We start from the raw sequence: 15,892 nt of genomic DNA, 5'->3' as shown, positions 1-15,892 counted from the left end.
TGGCGCTGTATATTGAAGTATCGAATTTTTCGGCAGGGGCATATATTCAATGTATGGTAGATGTGCGCCGCATGCCCTGTTAAAATTTTTCCATTTTATCACTATTTCTATTTTTTTAAAACTTCGGAAAATAATTAGCGGAGGAACAGGGAGCAGCAGTGTGCTCTGTTCTTCGAGAGGATTCGCAACACTTTACAGAGACGAGTTCAATGTTGCATTCAGATGCATGGACAACATTTCGAACACATACTAAACGTTAGTTAGAGATGCCATGTGTTCCTAAACACTGAAGAACCGCAACAGAAAATGTGTTGTATCTTGACAACGATGGATTTGTGGATCCATGTTTACTGGAACTTTTTAGCTATCTTCGGTCTGTATTTTCCATGTGTGAATTATTGACCATCACTTCTGAAACACCCTGTATAAATATATACCGTCAATCATCACAAAATTACAGTTATTACTTTTTTACAGTATTTTGCAAATAACTGTTTACCATATGCCTTAAATTCACCTCATATTGTATTCTGCCTTATAGGTCAAATAATATACGTGGGTATTACATCTGTAAATTCTGTTTCTATGGATTTTGTAATTATGGGGAAAACAACTACAGATTTTAGAAATTTATGAACTGCTCGAACTCATTCAGTACACCCACTCGGATAGGTTATTAAGTCATAGAACATAGCTCTGACGTTCTGTTGCCACCAAATCAACCTGTCGCGGTCGCTTAATGCACTGTATAGTTCACAACACTTAAATATTTAATGTAAATGTACGAGTCTCCAGAAGTTAATTTTAGCATTGCTTCTCAAACAGTCCCGCTCATGCCATGTATACTGCACTTAAGACCAACACATTGAACATTTTCAATTTCAATTATTACATCAAAGTCACTATCTGCTGCCAAGGCTACGTTCACATGTTCTGATCCATTGGCAGTCACATTTTAAATATTGGCAAAGAGCAGTATTTAGGAATCACGTGACAGCGGCTGCAAGCTGAGTAAACTCCATGCATCTGCTGTGTTTCCTGATCCCATAATTCAGGCATCTGCTGCTGTGGTGGCGTGAGATACTCAAACTGTAGATCAAATAAATATGGTGGGCCAACTGTGGGATGCTGCTGTTGTAGTGGTACAGACAACAGAATCTCAGACCTGTCTTCCTGGTTCAATATACCTCCTCGTACCGCTTCAGTGCCCAGTTGTGCTGTTGGGAAAAAATAATCGTAAGTAAAAACACATACAATATTAATAAAAACTTGCTCATTTGTGGAAAAAGAAAAATCATAAGTATAAACATCCATAATATTAATGAATGATTAATAATCAGAGAGATGGACGGACTAATACTTACTTTGGATGTGACAACCTTCTTATTCTTTTTATTCTGGTCAGTGACGGTGGCTGTCCGCCTACGGTAGTTGAGTGGTGCCGGCACAGTAGCTCAGCGTGTTTGGTCAGAGTGCTGCGTGCTCTCTGTAACAAAAAAAACTGAGTCAAGGGATCAACGATCAACTTGAACGGATGTCTTGTGACGTCCGCCCAGACCAAACGCAACGAACCATATCGGAAAAAAAGTGGTCAGCGCGACAGAACGTCATTCCTAAGGGCCCGGGTTCGATTCCCGGCTGGGTTGGAGATTTCCTCCACTCAGGGACTGGATATTGTGTTGTCCTAATCGTCATCATTTCATCCCCATCGACGCGCAAGTCGCCGAAGTGGCGTCAAATCGAAAGACTTGCACCCGGCGAACGGTCTACGCGACGGGAGGCCCTAGTCACACGACATTGCAGTGATGGTGGCTGATCTCTACTGCGGCTTCACAATCCATTCACTACAGCGTACAGACCTCGAATGATGAAACTAGCACAATATCTGCTAGTGACACATCAGGGACTTGTCGTGCTGTTGGAAAAAAGAAAATAAACCTTAAGCAAAAACACACAGAGTATTAATAAATAAATGATCATTTGTGGGAAAAGAGAAATGGTAAGTAGAAACACACACACACTATTAATAAATGATTAATAATGAGAGTGATGGATGGTCTATAGTGAGGGGTGTTCAATAAGTAATGCAACATATTTCTTCTGAAAGCAGGTTGGTTTTTATTCAGGATTTCCATACACCTTGTTATTCCCTACTCTTTTGGCTCAAAAACTCTATTTTACAATATGAATGCCGTTCGATGCCACCTTACTGGGACGGTCTGTATGCTCGCACGGTAGCACTCTACTGACCCACGTCAGAGCCAACGTCTTGCTGCATCAGTAACCTCCCCATCATCCACATGCTGCTTCCTATGGAGCGCATCCTTTATTGGTCCAAACAGATGGAAGTCAGAAGGTGTGGGATGTGGACTGTAGGGTGGATGAGGAAGAACACGTTGAAGTCGTTTCTTCAATTTCCTGAGGTATTGCACAATGCAGTTCAGAGTTGTTTGTTGCACACTGAGGGATGACATCGGACCAGAATAACCCCGTTAGAGTCCCAGAAGACCGTCTCCGTGACTTTAACAACTGAGGGTGCGGCTTTGAAGTCTTTCTTTGGTGTAGAGGTGGTGGGGCGCCACTCCATGGATTGCCGTTTTGTTTCCTGTTCGAAGTACTGAACACATGGTTCATAGCCTGTGATGATGTTCGACAAAAAATTGTCATCACCTCGTAATGAGCAACCAATTCAGCACAGATGGGCCTTCGTTGCTCTTTGTGGTCTTCGGATAGGCGTGGCAAAACCCAGCGGGCACACAGCTTTAAGTGCCAACTGCGCTAAAAAACAAAAAAACAAAAAAAACAAAAACTTAAAAAAATACTTATCATTACTCGCGGCTTTTTGCCGAAGAACAGGTACCAAAAATGGTTCAAATGGCTCTGAGCACTATGGGACTTAACATCTTAGGTCATCAGTCCCCTAGGACTTAGAACTACTTAAACCTAACTAACCTAAGGACATCACACAACACCCAGCCATCACGAGGCAGAGAAAATCCCTGACCCCGCCGGGAATCGAACCCGGGAAACAGGTACCATCTTATATATATATATATATATATATATATATATATATATATATATATATATATATATATATATAAGGCTCACCGGCCATTTGACCATCTTCTTCTGTGCGGATGCACAAACAGTGCCCGAACTCTCACGGGAATCGGCAAAAAGCCGCGAGTAATTAGTATAATGGGCAGGGGCACTAAGAATATAGTACGGGACAATACAGAGCTATTACAAATGATGAAGCGATTTCATAAATTCATTGTAGCTCCATTCATTGACATATGGTCACGACACACTACAGATACGTAGAAAAACTCATAAAGTTTAGTTCGGCTGAAGCCGCACTTCAGGTTTCTGCCGCCAGAGCAAAGCATTGTGAAAATATCTCCTATAATAAAGTTATTGTAGAGCTGTGAAATCGCTTCAATCATTTGTAATAACCCTGTAAGTTGGGAATGTGAGTCTCACGGGAGGCGTACCAGAGATAAGTCCCTGCAGTCGCACTATCTTCTGTGTCCTCGCTGGTTCAGATGGATATAACACCACATTTCAAAACCTTTTAGTTACTTCTTGATTGAACTGCTTATCGTACACATTTCAGTTCCCCACAAGGCTACACTCCTGACAAATGCTTCAAGAAAACACTTCCAAACACTTAAACTGATACTCAATCTCAACAAATTCCTCTTTTTAGAAATGCTTTTCGTGCTGTAGCACTTGAATCTTTCTACTTCAAGCATCATCAGTTGTTTTGCTGCCCAGTTTGGAAACACATCAACTATTTTTAGTGTCACAGTTCCTAATTTTATTAATTCACCATCTCCTAATTTAATTCTACAGCATTTCATTACCCTTAATTCACTTTTCTTGATGTTCATCTTATAACTTGCCTATTCCATTCAGATTGACTAAGCCAAACATTCAACGAGCTAATCACAAATCTTCGTACGATTCTGTCTTAGTTTCCTTCATTACTGATTCATGTTAAGATGGTGTGATATTTGAAATCAAAAAAATAAAAAATAAATGGATAGAGCATCTGCCATGTAAGCTGGAGATTCCAGGTTCGAGTCCCGGTTGGGGCATACATTTTCAACTGTCCCCGTTGACTTATATCAACGCCTGTATGCAGCTAGGGGTATTCATTTCATTGTAAAAAAAAACGTGTTGCATTAGTTACTGAATGCCCCTTGTACTTACTTTTGAATGTGACAGCCTCGTATTCTTTTTATTCTGGTCGTAAGTGGTGGTGGCTGATACCTTCTGGCGTTTCATAATCCTCTCACTGCAGTGTACAGACCTCGAATGACATATGTCACAAAACTGAAAAACACACTGGACTCGCATTCGGGAGGACGACGGTTCAATCCCGTCTCCAGCCATCCTGATTTAGGTTTTCCGTGATTTCCCTAAATCGTTTCAGGCAAATGCCGGGATGGTTCCTTTGAAAGGGCACGGCTGCTTTCCTTCCCAATCCTTCCCTAACCCGAGCTTGCGCTACGTCTCTAATGACCTCGTTGTCGACGGGACGTTAAACACTAACCACCACCACCACAAAACTGAAATGCGTAACATTACGAGTACACAGGCGCATTATTCAGCCGCCTAGAATTAGTAGGAGATGACTTTGCTTGTGCAGTTGAACGCTAGCGGCCCCAGGGGCCTGGGAGCGGTGTGGCCAGCTCTCACATAGTGCTGCGGCCGTGCCGGACACAGAGGCCATTGCTGGCCCGGTCGGGCAAGTACAAAGGCGAGGAGCACTTAGCTAGAAAGGCAGACAGCAGTCGGTCGCTTACTCAGCGTGCAGAAGATTCACCGGGAATGGTGGAGTTGAAGGCAGTCTGGCATATGGCTGCTTACAGCTCTTAGAAACTCTATAAGAAACCACAGTTAAACAATATAACAAATCTGAATACATCTGCAGTCTCAGATAAATGAGGCATATCTAATGAAAAATAATATTTTCAATATTTTTAAAATTACAAAAGTTAATAATTTATAGTGACTAAATATTTTCACAACGAACTTTATAATTAACAACGCTTCATATTTCCCAGGTGACAGAATTGTACTATAACTATCATCCCTCAAAGCCACTCATCTGTATCTAATTTATTTTTGACTTCATGACGTATTTGTACCTTTTTCATTGTGCAAATGCCTGTCAGAGCATAGAATTCTCCGCAATATCACAGCAAATGGATGCAGCATGAATATCTCATATCTTGTCATACTTCGATAGATATTTATTGAATTTCTACTATTTTGGGCCGGCCGAAGTGGCCGTGCGGTTCTAGGCGCTGCAGTCTGGAACCGCGAGACCGCTACGGTCGCAGGTTCGAATCCTGCCTCGGGCATGGATGTGTGTGATGTCCTTAGGTTAGTTAGGTTTAACTAGTTCTAAGTTCTAGGGGACTAATGACCTCAGAAGTTGAGTCCCATAGTGCTCAGAGCCATTTTTCTACTATTTTGGCAATTGCGTTATTTAAATGTTGATTACAACTGATTTTCCAAAGCACAATAATTTAAAAGTGATCAGTAGTATATGCTAGCCGTCACCGTCATTGAAAAGAGAAGCAAAAGATGCTTCTCTCAAGGAGGCATATTTGTTTTAACAGTATTTCACGACAGTTTGTTGTCATTTGACGTGAGCACATTGGTGCAACGATGATGGCTTATTTATTTATAAACAAAGCTTTATTTATATTTATTGTGAATGTGACCAAATATTTATAACATTTCTTTATTTAAATGCTGTTGTAATGTATTAGTTTAGTGCAGAAAGTGGTCAAGCTGAGTCAAAACCATGTCTGTAGAACATAACAACGATGAATTTTTGATAAGGACGGCATTCAGTGGAGAAGCAGGCAGTGGTGGAACACTGCTGGGGACAATTGGAGACGGAACACTTTTTGAGTGGTGCATTCAAGGGAGCGATTCGGACACTTTTACGTGAGTTCTGGACGAATGCAAATCTGTCTGTGGTAGCGTGACTTATTCGATCATAGGCGTAACTGATTCTGGATAGTGTACGGTCACTACTCTACCTTTCTAAGGAACTCTAACCCACACGAGATCTGAATGTGCTCCAGTGCACAACGTTAACGTTTTTCGATTGCATAACGGAACTGAGAAGAGACAGAAAATGAGTTTCCATTCGTTATCTCACGTGTGATAATTCGTACAACGTCATTCGGAGTTCTGAACGGTTTTGAGCTTGGAGTATTTCGTGTATTCTGGTCACGAAATTGACTTACTTTTCGCGAGTCTTGGATGACTATTTAGTTTGAGAATTCTGCTACAATTCTTTTAACCTTCTCACTGTAACTGTACTGCATTTAATAAGTTTATTTCTGACTGTAATACACTTAGTTATCGCCGGATCACTTTCCATTTATTGGGATTTTAGTTTCTTGAATAAACATTATTCAACATAATTCTCTGTCATCTACATCAATTACAGACATTAGAACAGAATCCTTTTTATTAATTATTCATTTTGCTTTATTGAATATGTCTGTTTATGTTATTAATTCACAATTGTAGCCAAACTGCACTGCAGGATCACGGCTGCAAGTTATTATTTGCAACGATGTCGCTACTGGGTGTGAAAACAGATGTGTGCGGCTCGAACCTACCACATTATATGGCTTTTTTCCTTTTTTTCAAGCAGAGACGTGCATAGCCCAGTTACCTAAGGTACAAGCAAGGTTAGGTAAAGTCGCATTTGATTTGCTCTATGGAACGCTGTGTGGAGAGCAACTACTCTGCAAAATATCCGTTAGGTAACGGACACTGATCTTGAAAGCCTTCTAAAAGACACGGACAGTCCCTGAGAATGATGGTCACACGCTTCAGCCGCCTGTTCGGCATCTAGCCCAATATTTTTCCCTTTCCTTTCCTTTTTTTTCTCTTTTTGTGTTCCCAAGCTTGGAAACAGTGCACAGAAGGCGCCATATATAAGAGATATGGATTGGTTGGAATATCGTGAAATACAATTTTCAGACACAAGTTTATGCAATAGGATTTTCGGTACACTCGAGTGGGAAGGGCCAATTTTTCTTACGTTGCTGGAAGTACAGCTGCGTGAGCTTAATTTTTCTGTTGTGGAACAAAAATGTTACTTTCTGATTGGCAATTCAGATGCGGGAATCGTCCTCAGAACTGACGCACTCTGCACTTTTAACTTTACTTCGGATTTTGCTCCGAGTAGACCGACTTCAGGCTGCGCTTGCAGAGGGGACACTTCAGCCTCTGACTGCAGCATAAAAAATGGCTCTGAGCACTATGGGGCTTAACATCTATGGTCATCGGTCCCCTAGAACCTAGAACTACTTAAACCTAACTAACCTAAGGACATCACACAACACCCAGTCATCACGAGGCAGAGAAAATCGACTGCAGCATATTCACTTTGCGTCTTACACTCGGTAGAGACACTTTGCGCTCCGCTCGCAGATGCGACACTTTGCGGTCATGGCCCTCCAGACAGAGACTTCGCCAGTCAGACTTCATCCGAGGACGATGCAGCAGCGGCACCCACACAGGCTGCGCTTAGCGATACATTGGCACCTTCCACAGCCAGAGCACGCTCCAACGATGGTGAGATTTACGGGTAGCACCAGTGGTACAGGTTGCGGTGACTTTAATGTTGTTGTTGTGGTCTTCAGTCCTGAGACTGGTTTGATGCAGCTCTCCATGCTACTCTATCCTGTGCAAGCTTCTTCATCTCCCAGCACCTACCGCAACCTACATCCTTCTGAATCTGCTTACTGTACTCATCTCTTCGTCTCCCTCTACGATTTTTACCCTCCACGCTGCCCTCCAATACTAAACTGGTGATCCCTTGATGCCTCAGAACATGTCCTACCAACCGATCCCTTCTTCCAGTCAAGTTGCGCCACAAACTCCTCCCCAATTCTATTCAATACCTCCTCATTACTTATGTGATCTACCCATCTAATCTTCAGCATTCTTCTGTAGCACCACATTTCGAAAGCTTCTATTCTCTTCATGTCCAAACTATTTATCGTCCATGTTCCACTTCCATACATGGCTATACTCCATACAAATACTTTGAGAAACGACTTGCTGACACTTAAATCTATACTCGACATTAAGAAATTTCTCTTCTTCAGAAACGCTTTCCTTGCCATTGCCAGTCTACATTTTTATATCCTCTCTACTTCGACCATCATTAGTTATTTTGCTCTCCAAATAGCAAAACTCCTTTACTACTTTAAGTGTCTCATTTCCTAATCTAATTTCCTCAGCATCACCCGACTTAATTCGACTACATTCCATTATCCTCGTTTTGCTTTTGTTGATGAATTTAATAACCGTCAATAATTTCACATTTAGGTTCTAACTGACCACTGGGGTTAGCATGGTTGCACAAGAATTTCACTTGTATTCCAGTCAAGACTGCAGTCAGTGTTGTTCAGTAGCGGACCTGAGTCAGTTAAAATTTAATATGTTAGGGAGCTGAACCTACCATAATGTACTCCCCTTCCTGAACTTTGCCAGCCATCGGTCGCTTCAGTTTTATCTTGTTTTGTGTTTGTTGTTACTGCTGTTGCATCTGGAGTTACTTTTACTGAATAAGTTGAGAACGTTTGTAACGAAATCGACTTGTGCGAATAAACTGAAGACTTTATAGTAACTTTGAACTTCGTTTCATAGCTAGTCATTGCTGTTCACAATTCAGAAAACTACATGACTACTCCCACACGTTAATCCATTGCTGGCAGGAAAATTGGCGTTCATTTACTCTATTGCATGCAGTTTAATTATAATAGTTCATTGTGTGTCTGTGGGGAGGGGGGGGGGGGGGTGATTTAGATAGATAACTAGCATCTTTTCTCACTCTCTTTAACAGCGAGAGGTGTTTCGCATAAATTGGCCGACCCTGGCCATAATTTCGGATATTTCTGTTACTTTTCGAGAGGCAGTTAGGATTGAATCGTTAAACCGATAACATAGAGCTGAGTATAATCAGTTATAGCTACTTTTCATAGTAGAATGTTTGAGATACACCAGCAACCCCTTAATATAATTTTAGTTTCAGTTGCTGGCGCAAATACTTAAGTGATGTATTTTCCTTACAGCTTTCCTCTTATTCTGTGGGTTCTGTTCCACATCCTGTGAATATCGGCGTCGGTAACAGCGTTGTAGCTTTTGGATCGGTTGGGATATATATGTTTTAGGTATTGTCTTTATTTGTAATTTTGTTGTCGTAGGTTTTTGAAACATCTTTGAGTAGCTCATGGTTTGAATGAAAACGAGAAGGCAAAGCAGGTTAACAAGAGACCAGACTAATGTTAACCCAGTAACAAACATGAGCAAAGCCAGGACGGTGAAGAGGTAGATACGGGGGTGGAGCAGGTAACATTTCCCATGGAACAGGCAGATCATAGCGCATCCGAAAAGGAAACAGGGGGAGATGAAAGCATGGAGTTAGCAAGCGCTGTGGGCTGTGATACGAGGTAGAGGTCACGGTCGCATCACGAGACGTTGACGCCAAAGTAAAAATCAGAAATTACGAGGTAGAGGATGCGACGTTTCTGCTCTGCTTTTAATGAGGCAGTGCAATTTATGGCTCTGAATAAAGCTTGGTTCGTAATTATCCTAGAAACGAGCTATACACCGTGTGCTTTACAAGCAAAATGTTTTATTGAAAGGTGATCCTGAGGTCGAATAACTGAGTGTAGACAAGTACTGTGAATTATAAATTAATGAAAATAAAAAAATGGAGAAAAATTTGTAATAAACACAGGCAACACTGTACATTTAACTTTAAGAACAGATGGTTTATTCAGTAAGCTCCAAACTCCTAAAGCTAGAGTCTCTCCTTCTCAGTAGATATCGTGAGCTGTTCTCCCATTTCTTGCTCCATCCTGCTCCGAAAAGCACCTTTTCCACCAACAACGTCATAACATTTTAGCCGATGAGAGCTCAAGCAACACCCAAACAAGTTAAACACTTCTTACAATGCTTTGACACATATGTAAATGGTCCACCAGTCCTATATTAATGATCCTGTAACTAAAATATATATTCTAATTGACGCGTTATGTCATGAAGTGTCTGCTGACACCATATCTTATCATTTTTAATTACGTACCTTATTAATATTGACCTACTATTTATTCTAGCGTACCCTCATTCATATTACAATCAGCATTGATATAGATTAATAAATCGATTCACTAACAGCTACATAAAGCCGTATTTCATCAGTGTGATTGTGGAGAATGATCTTGTACGACACCCTTACGTATATAAACTTAATATTATAGAATATTTGACTGGGATGTAGCGAAACAAATGGGCACTGGAGGCATATAAATAACTTTGGATTTCTGGGAAGGGATCACTTATCATTCCAGAGCGACATTGGACCATGCGACGACTGGGCTCCGCTATGTACTAACAAGGGAACCTCCCCATCGCACACCCCTCAGATTTAGATATAAGTTGGCACAATGGATAGGCCTTGAAAAACTGAACACAGATCAATCGAGAAAAGAGGAAGAAGTTGTGTGGAACTATGAAAAAATAAGCAAAATATACAAACTGAGTAGTCTATGGGCAACATAGGCAACATGAAGGACGATGTGAGCTCAGGAGCGCCGTGGTCACGTGGTTAGCGTGAGCAGCTGCGGAACGAGAGGTCCTTGGTTCAAGTGTTCCCTCGAGTGAAAAGTTTAATTTTTATTTTCAGACAATTATCAGAGTTCAGGCACTCACAAATAATCAACTTCGCTCTCCAAAAATCCAGGACATGTTCAGATTTGCTTGGACATATGCAGGATTTGACGGTCTACACACGGAAAAATCTGAAAACGTTAAAAACATATGTTTTGACAGAGCACAGAGAAGACTGTGCGACTGTGAAACTGTTGCATTCATTTGTTGCAGTTTATGTGACACACTCTTATGTTTTCATCACTTTTTTGGAAGTGATTATCACATCCACAAGAAAAGCTAAATCGCGCAAGGTAGAAGAATCTTTTTACCCATTCGCCAAGTGTGCAAGTTAGGTGGGTCGACAACATATTCCTGTCATGTGACGCACATGCCGTCACCAGTGTCGTATAGAATATATCAGACTTGTTTTCCTGTGGAGGAATCGGTTGACCTATGACCTTGCGATCAAATGTTTTCAGTTCCCATTTGAGAGGCACGTCCTTTCGTCTACTAATAGCACTGTTTTGCGGTGCGGTCGCAACACACAGACACTAAACTTGTTACAGTGAACAGAGATGTCAATGAACGAACGGACAGATCATAACTTTGCAAAAGTAAAGTATGTAAACTTTTCGCTCGAGGGAAGACTTGAACCAATGACCTCTCGTTCCGCAGCTGCTCACGCTAACCACGGGACCACGGCGCGCCTGTGCTGACATCATCCTCGATGTTGCATATGTTGCCCATGGACTACTCAGTTAGTATATTTTGCTTATTTTTTCATAGTTCCACACAACTTCTTCCTGTTTTCTCGATTGATCTGTGTTCAGTTTTTCAAGGCCTATCCACTGTGCCAAATTATAAGTAAATCTGAGGGGGGTGCAATGGGGAGGTTTCCTTGTAAGATCAGTAAAGATCTTTGTAATTCTTAACAGTGTTTGCCCTAGGTCCTACAGCCTATCACCACCACTTACTCGTTCCTCGGCTTTCCCAGTACGCGAAAAAAGTGAAGAAGTGCAAGGTCCAGTCTTAGGTCATTTCAGACATTTGTACTAAATTAAATAATGGTCAGTCTAGAATATGGGAGACAAGGAAGGAGATAAAAGATTAATTGAAATACAAGCGGCGGGGGGGGGGGGGGGGGGGGGGTAATTATTCGCGCATATGGGTAGGAATGTGAGGAACAGTGTGATATTTGTTTTGGGTAATAGTCAGTTGTGGGATATCAGTTTATGTTCTGTTTGTTACATCGAACTTCATGATAAAATAATAAATGCATGTACAGATGTCTTTGTAATGGTGTTAAGTGTTCTTCAGGTTTGTTTTTCTGTAGAAATCCTATGTCGAGACATGAGGTTGTGTCTGTAGGAGATAATGTATACGTTCTGTCGATATTTAAGAAGGGTGACATTGTGAGCCGCACAGCTGGGAGTTCGATGCTTACCAGCCGACCATCACAATTCAAATACACGGAACGTTAAGTAAGGGGCCACTTGTCTTAATAAAACTGTTATTTATGTAGTGTTATGACGCCAGCATGAGAGAAGGAGAATTAATTCAAGGACAATATGGACACGACAAAGAGAATACATCAAGAAGGAAACTGCAAGACGAGATTCTAAATTATTCTAACGAAGCACGAAACTTGATTATGTAAGTACGGATGACAATGACTGCACCATCTGCATAAATATGTATGGTGAACATTAAAAAAAAGAGAAACTGCAGGGACGGATTCCTAACTGGAAATGGAGGAAAAAAGGTCCTATGAATATGTGTTCAGGAACGGACGATGTGCGTGCAACGGCAACAAAACACAGCACAGAGCTGTATCAAATCCACGTCATAAGATAGCTTCAGAGTGGCCCCATGGGGTATAATGTCATACAGGATACACCTCAGCGTACTTTGGCTTGCTCCACGTTGGCGGGCCACTCGCCTCTAGCTTGTACTAACGTTCGCCTCAATATCCAGTAGGACTCGGTCCTCCAAATCTGGCGTACGCAGTTTGCCGCCTCCCTGCACGGTCGTCTGTCTGAAAGGAACCACGATCACACATACGCCGGAAGAGGTCTTGAAATTTTGCGTAACGTGTCGGTGTCTGTGAGGGTACTTCTCTTGGTATAGCTGTGCTGCCTCTTGACCGTTTCCACCTACTTGGCCGGAAGCAAACACCATCTCAAGTGTGTTCCCAACATGAATTCTGGATCATTCTGCTGTTTACAGTACGGTGAGTCAGCCACACAGCCTGCAACACACGAGGAACACAGGGCACCGGAGTCAGACGAACTGTCATTCGCCATCGTCATGTACTGTGGCAACGATGCATTTCCGAACACGTGTTTGTGTGACTTTTTTTCCTCCATTTCCAGTCAGGAATACGTCCCTACAGTTTGTCGACGTGCAGATGGAGCGGAAGGACGGAAAAGAAGAAAAATGGTCCAATGGGTCTAAGTACTATGGGGCTTGACATCTGAGGTCATCAGCCCCCTAGACTTAGAACTACTTAAACTTAATTAACCTAAGGACATCACACACATCCATGCCCGAGGAAGGATTCGAACCTGCGACCGTAGCAGCGGCGCGGTTCCTGAAAAGGTGATAGAATGATTCGTAGCACTATGACAACCAATGAAAAGGTCGTATAGCTGATGAGGAAGGTATGATGCATAAAATGAGAGAAGAAAACAGAGAACGACACATAGTAAATGCTGTGTATGATACGGTGAAGGTTTCCTGCTCTTGTACTTGAGTAGATAAACGGTAATTAGCGCAGTTTAAGACATGAATTGTGTGGCAGTTTAAAGGCATAAAACGAACGACATGAAGAAGGTACATAAACTTGAAACATTGCACGACAAAAAAAAAAAGAAAAAAAAGAAAAAAAAGAAAGAAAATGACGTTGCACGATTATTAACAAGCTAAATAAGACTAACGAATAACTCACCATGAGTCAAATACATATTAATTTAATAATCTGTGAATCCCAGCCCGCCTGCTTAGCTTGGTGGTAATGTGCTCGCCTCCCATGCAAGTGGGCCCGGGTTCGATTCCCGGCCGGGTTGTAGATTTTCTCCGCTCGGGGACTGGGTGTTGTGTTGTCCTCCTCATCATTTCATGCTCATTACCGGTGCGTAAGTCGCCCAATGTAGCGTCGACTGATATAAGTCTTCCACTTGGCGGCCGAACTTCCCCGGATGGAGCCTCCCAGCCAACGATGTCATACGCTTATTTCATTATTGTATAAATCCCATAACAAGTCACTTTTGTCATGTAGACTCTTAGACGTAACTCCCTCCATTATCATGAAAAGTTATCAAAATGCTTCAAATGGCTCTGAGCACTATGGGACTTAACTTCTGAGGCCGTCAGTCCCCTAGAACTTAGAACTACTTAAGCCTAACTAACCTGAGGACGTCACACACATCCATGCTCGAGGCAGGATTCGAACCTGCGACCGTGTCGGTCGCGCAGCTCCAGACTGTAGCGCCTAGAACCGCTCGGCCACACCGACCGGCAAAAGTTATCAGAAAGAATTGTTTTCTCAATAAGAAGTTTACTCTTATGAAATATCTGTAAACATTGTAATTTGTTACATACATCCAATGTTTTAGTAGAAATTAACATAGGACTTATTAGCTCTGTGCAACGGGCACGTGGGTGGATGGAAGAGCGAGCTACGGGGAGCTGATGGCATCACACAGGGCAGAGCGATGGGGCGTCAGGCTATGGCAAGGAAGACGTTACCGACAAGCCAGCTTGCCCAACCATTTTCACCAGTGACCCTGAAGTGCTACTCCTGTTACGCTTCAATTGTCGATATGCAAGTGATATCAGAAAGCAAATTAGGTAGTATTCACAGTAATCTATGACATGACAAGAGTGTTTCTTCTCTCGTAATCATAAGCCTCGGCCAACAGACATCAAATTGTGCAACCGTATGTTTCATTACGATAAGTACCCCTCAGTATCACACTTCCTCGTCCTATCTATACCTTTCCTAGTGTGTATGGAGGCATGATATGAGATTATAATAAGATGTAGGTGGGTGAAGAACCAATCCAAGGATAGTTAGGAAGCAACAGGTTTGTCAAAGCATAGCATGGGAAAGCTAAGCACAGAGTTTATCTCAGGGGGCGGTAGAAAGATCGACTCGGATGAAAGGGAAGGTCGTAAGTTGGCCTGCAGTCAATTGGAGACCAATGGTTTGAAAAAGGGGCCGCTGTTTCCGGAAAGCAGCCATGTTCCGGCAATACTCCTAGGGCGTTGAGCTGAAGAGACTGCTGTGGCTGAGTTCCGCTTGGTATGTGGTAAAAGAAAAAGTCCGGTCAGCACTCAGGTGTCACAAGATGCTCATACAGATGGGCATGTGATCAGCTACCCCTCTCCTAGCCCTTGTCAGTTTTCGTGAGCGGTGACGCTACTTTTCGTCAAGTAGCTCCTCAATTGGCCTCACAAGGCTGAGCGCACTCTTGCCAACAACACACGGCAGACTCGGATGGTGACCCATACAAGTGCTAGCCAAGCCTGACAGCACTTAACTTCGGTAGTGAAAAAAAAGCACTCCGTCTTCAGGCCACAAGTGGCCCATCGGGAACATCCGACCACCGTGTCATCCTCAGTTGATTATGCGGATAGGAGGGGCTTGTGGTTGGCACACCACTCTCCCGGTCGTTATGATGGTTTTCTTTGACCGGAGCCGCTACTATTCAGTCGCGTAGCTCCTCAATTGGCATCACGCGGCTGAGTGCACCCCGAAAAATGGTAACAGCGCATGGCGGCTGGATGGCCACCCATCCACGTGCCGGCCCCGCCCGACAGCGCTTAACTTCGGTGATCCCAAGGGAACCAGTGTATACACTGCGGCAAGGCTGTTGCCCACTGCGGTGGTAAGAAGTTGAAAAACGAGTTACATCATTGTGGGTAGGACTCTCGATGTGTTATTTGGGATTGATTTGATTAATGAAGTGTCAAATGTTGACGTAATTATTATTATTTTGTCGGAATAAGATGATCAGTGAGTGGTAGCTGCATCTGTCTTTCTACTGCTGCACCTTACAGGACAACCTTCAGAGTGTTAAATGGTGGCATTTACGAAAGCGTGTAAAGATATTTCTTTGCAGACGTAATTTTGTGGAATGGAGGTAAATTTTGAAGTAGTTTTCTTTGTAATGAGGTCTTGGCC

The 15,892-nt window shown here is 42.5% G+C and overlaps 1 long non-coding RNA gene across 1 annotated transcript in view; it reads right to left on the bottom strand.

Moving 5' to 3' along the window:
• Positions 1-574: 574 nt before the first annotated feature.
• The window catches only part of LOC126473387 (uncharacterized), a 38,578-nt gene continuing 23,260 nt past the window's right edge, over positions 575-15,892 (bottom strand). The window contains exons 2-3 of the long non-coding RNA XR_007586449.1: positions 1,365-1,486; positions 575-1,217 (exon numbers count right to left, since the gene is read on the bottom strand). This is a non-coding gene — a long non-coding RNA (uncharacterized LOC126473387). The remainder of the gene's footprint in view (positions 1,218-1,364; positions 1,487-15,892) is intronic.

The sequence above is a fragment of the Schistocerca serialis genome, chromosome 4, assembly GCF_023864345.2.
Source record: "Schistocerca serialis cubense isolate TAMUIC-IGC-003099 chromosome 4, iqSchSeri2.2, whole genome shotgun sequence".
NCBI lineage: Eukaryota > Metazoa > Arthropoda > Insecta > Orthoptera > Acrididae > Schistocerca > Schistocerca serialis.
Note: the sequence above shows the minus strand (reverse complement) of the source record. Positions and strands in the feature narration are given on the sequence as shown.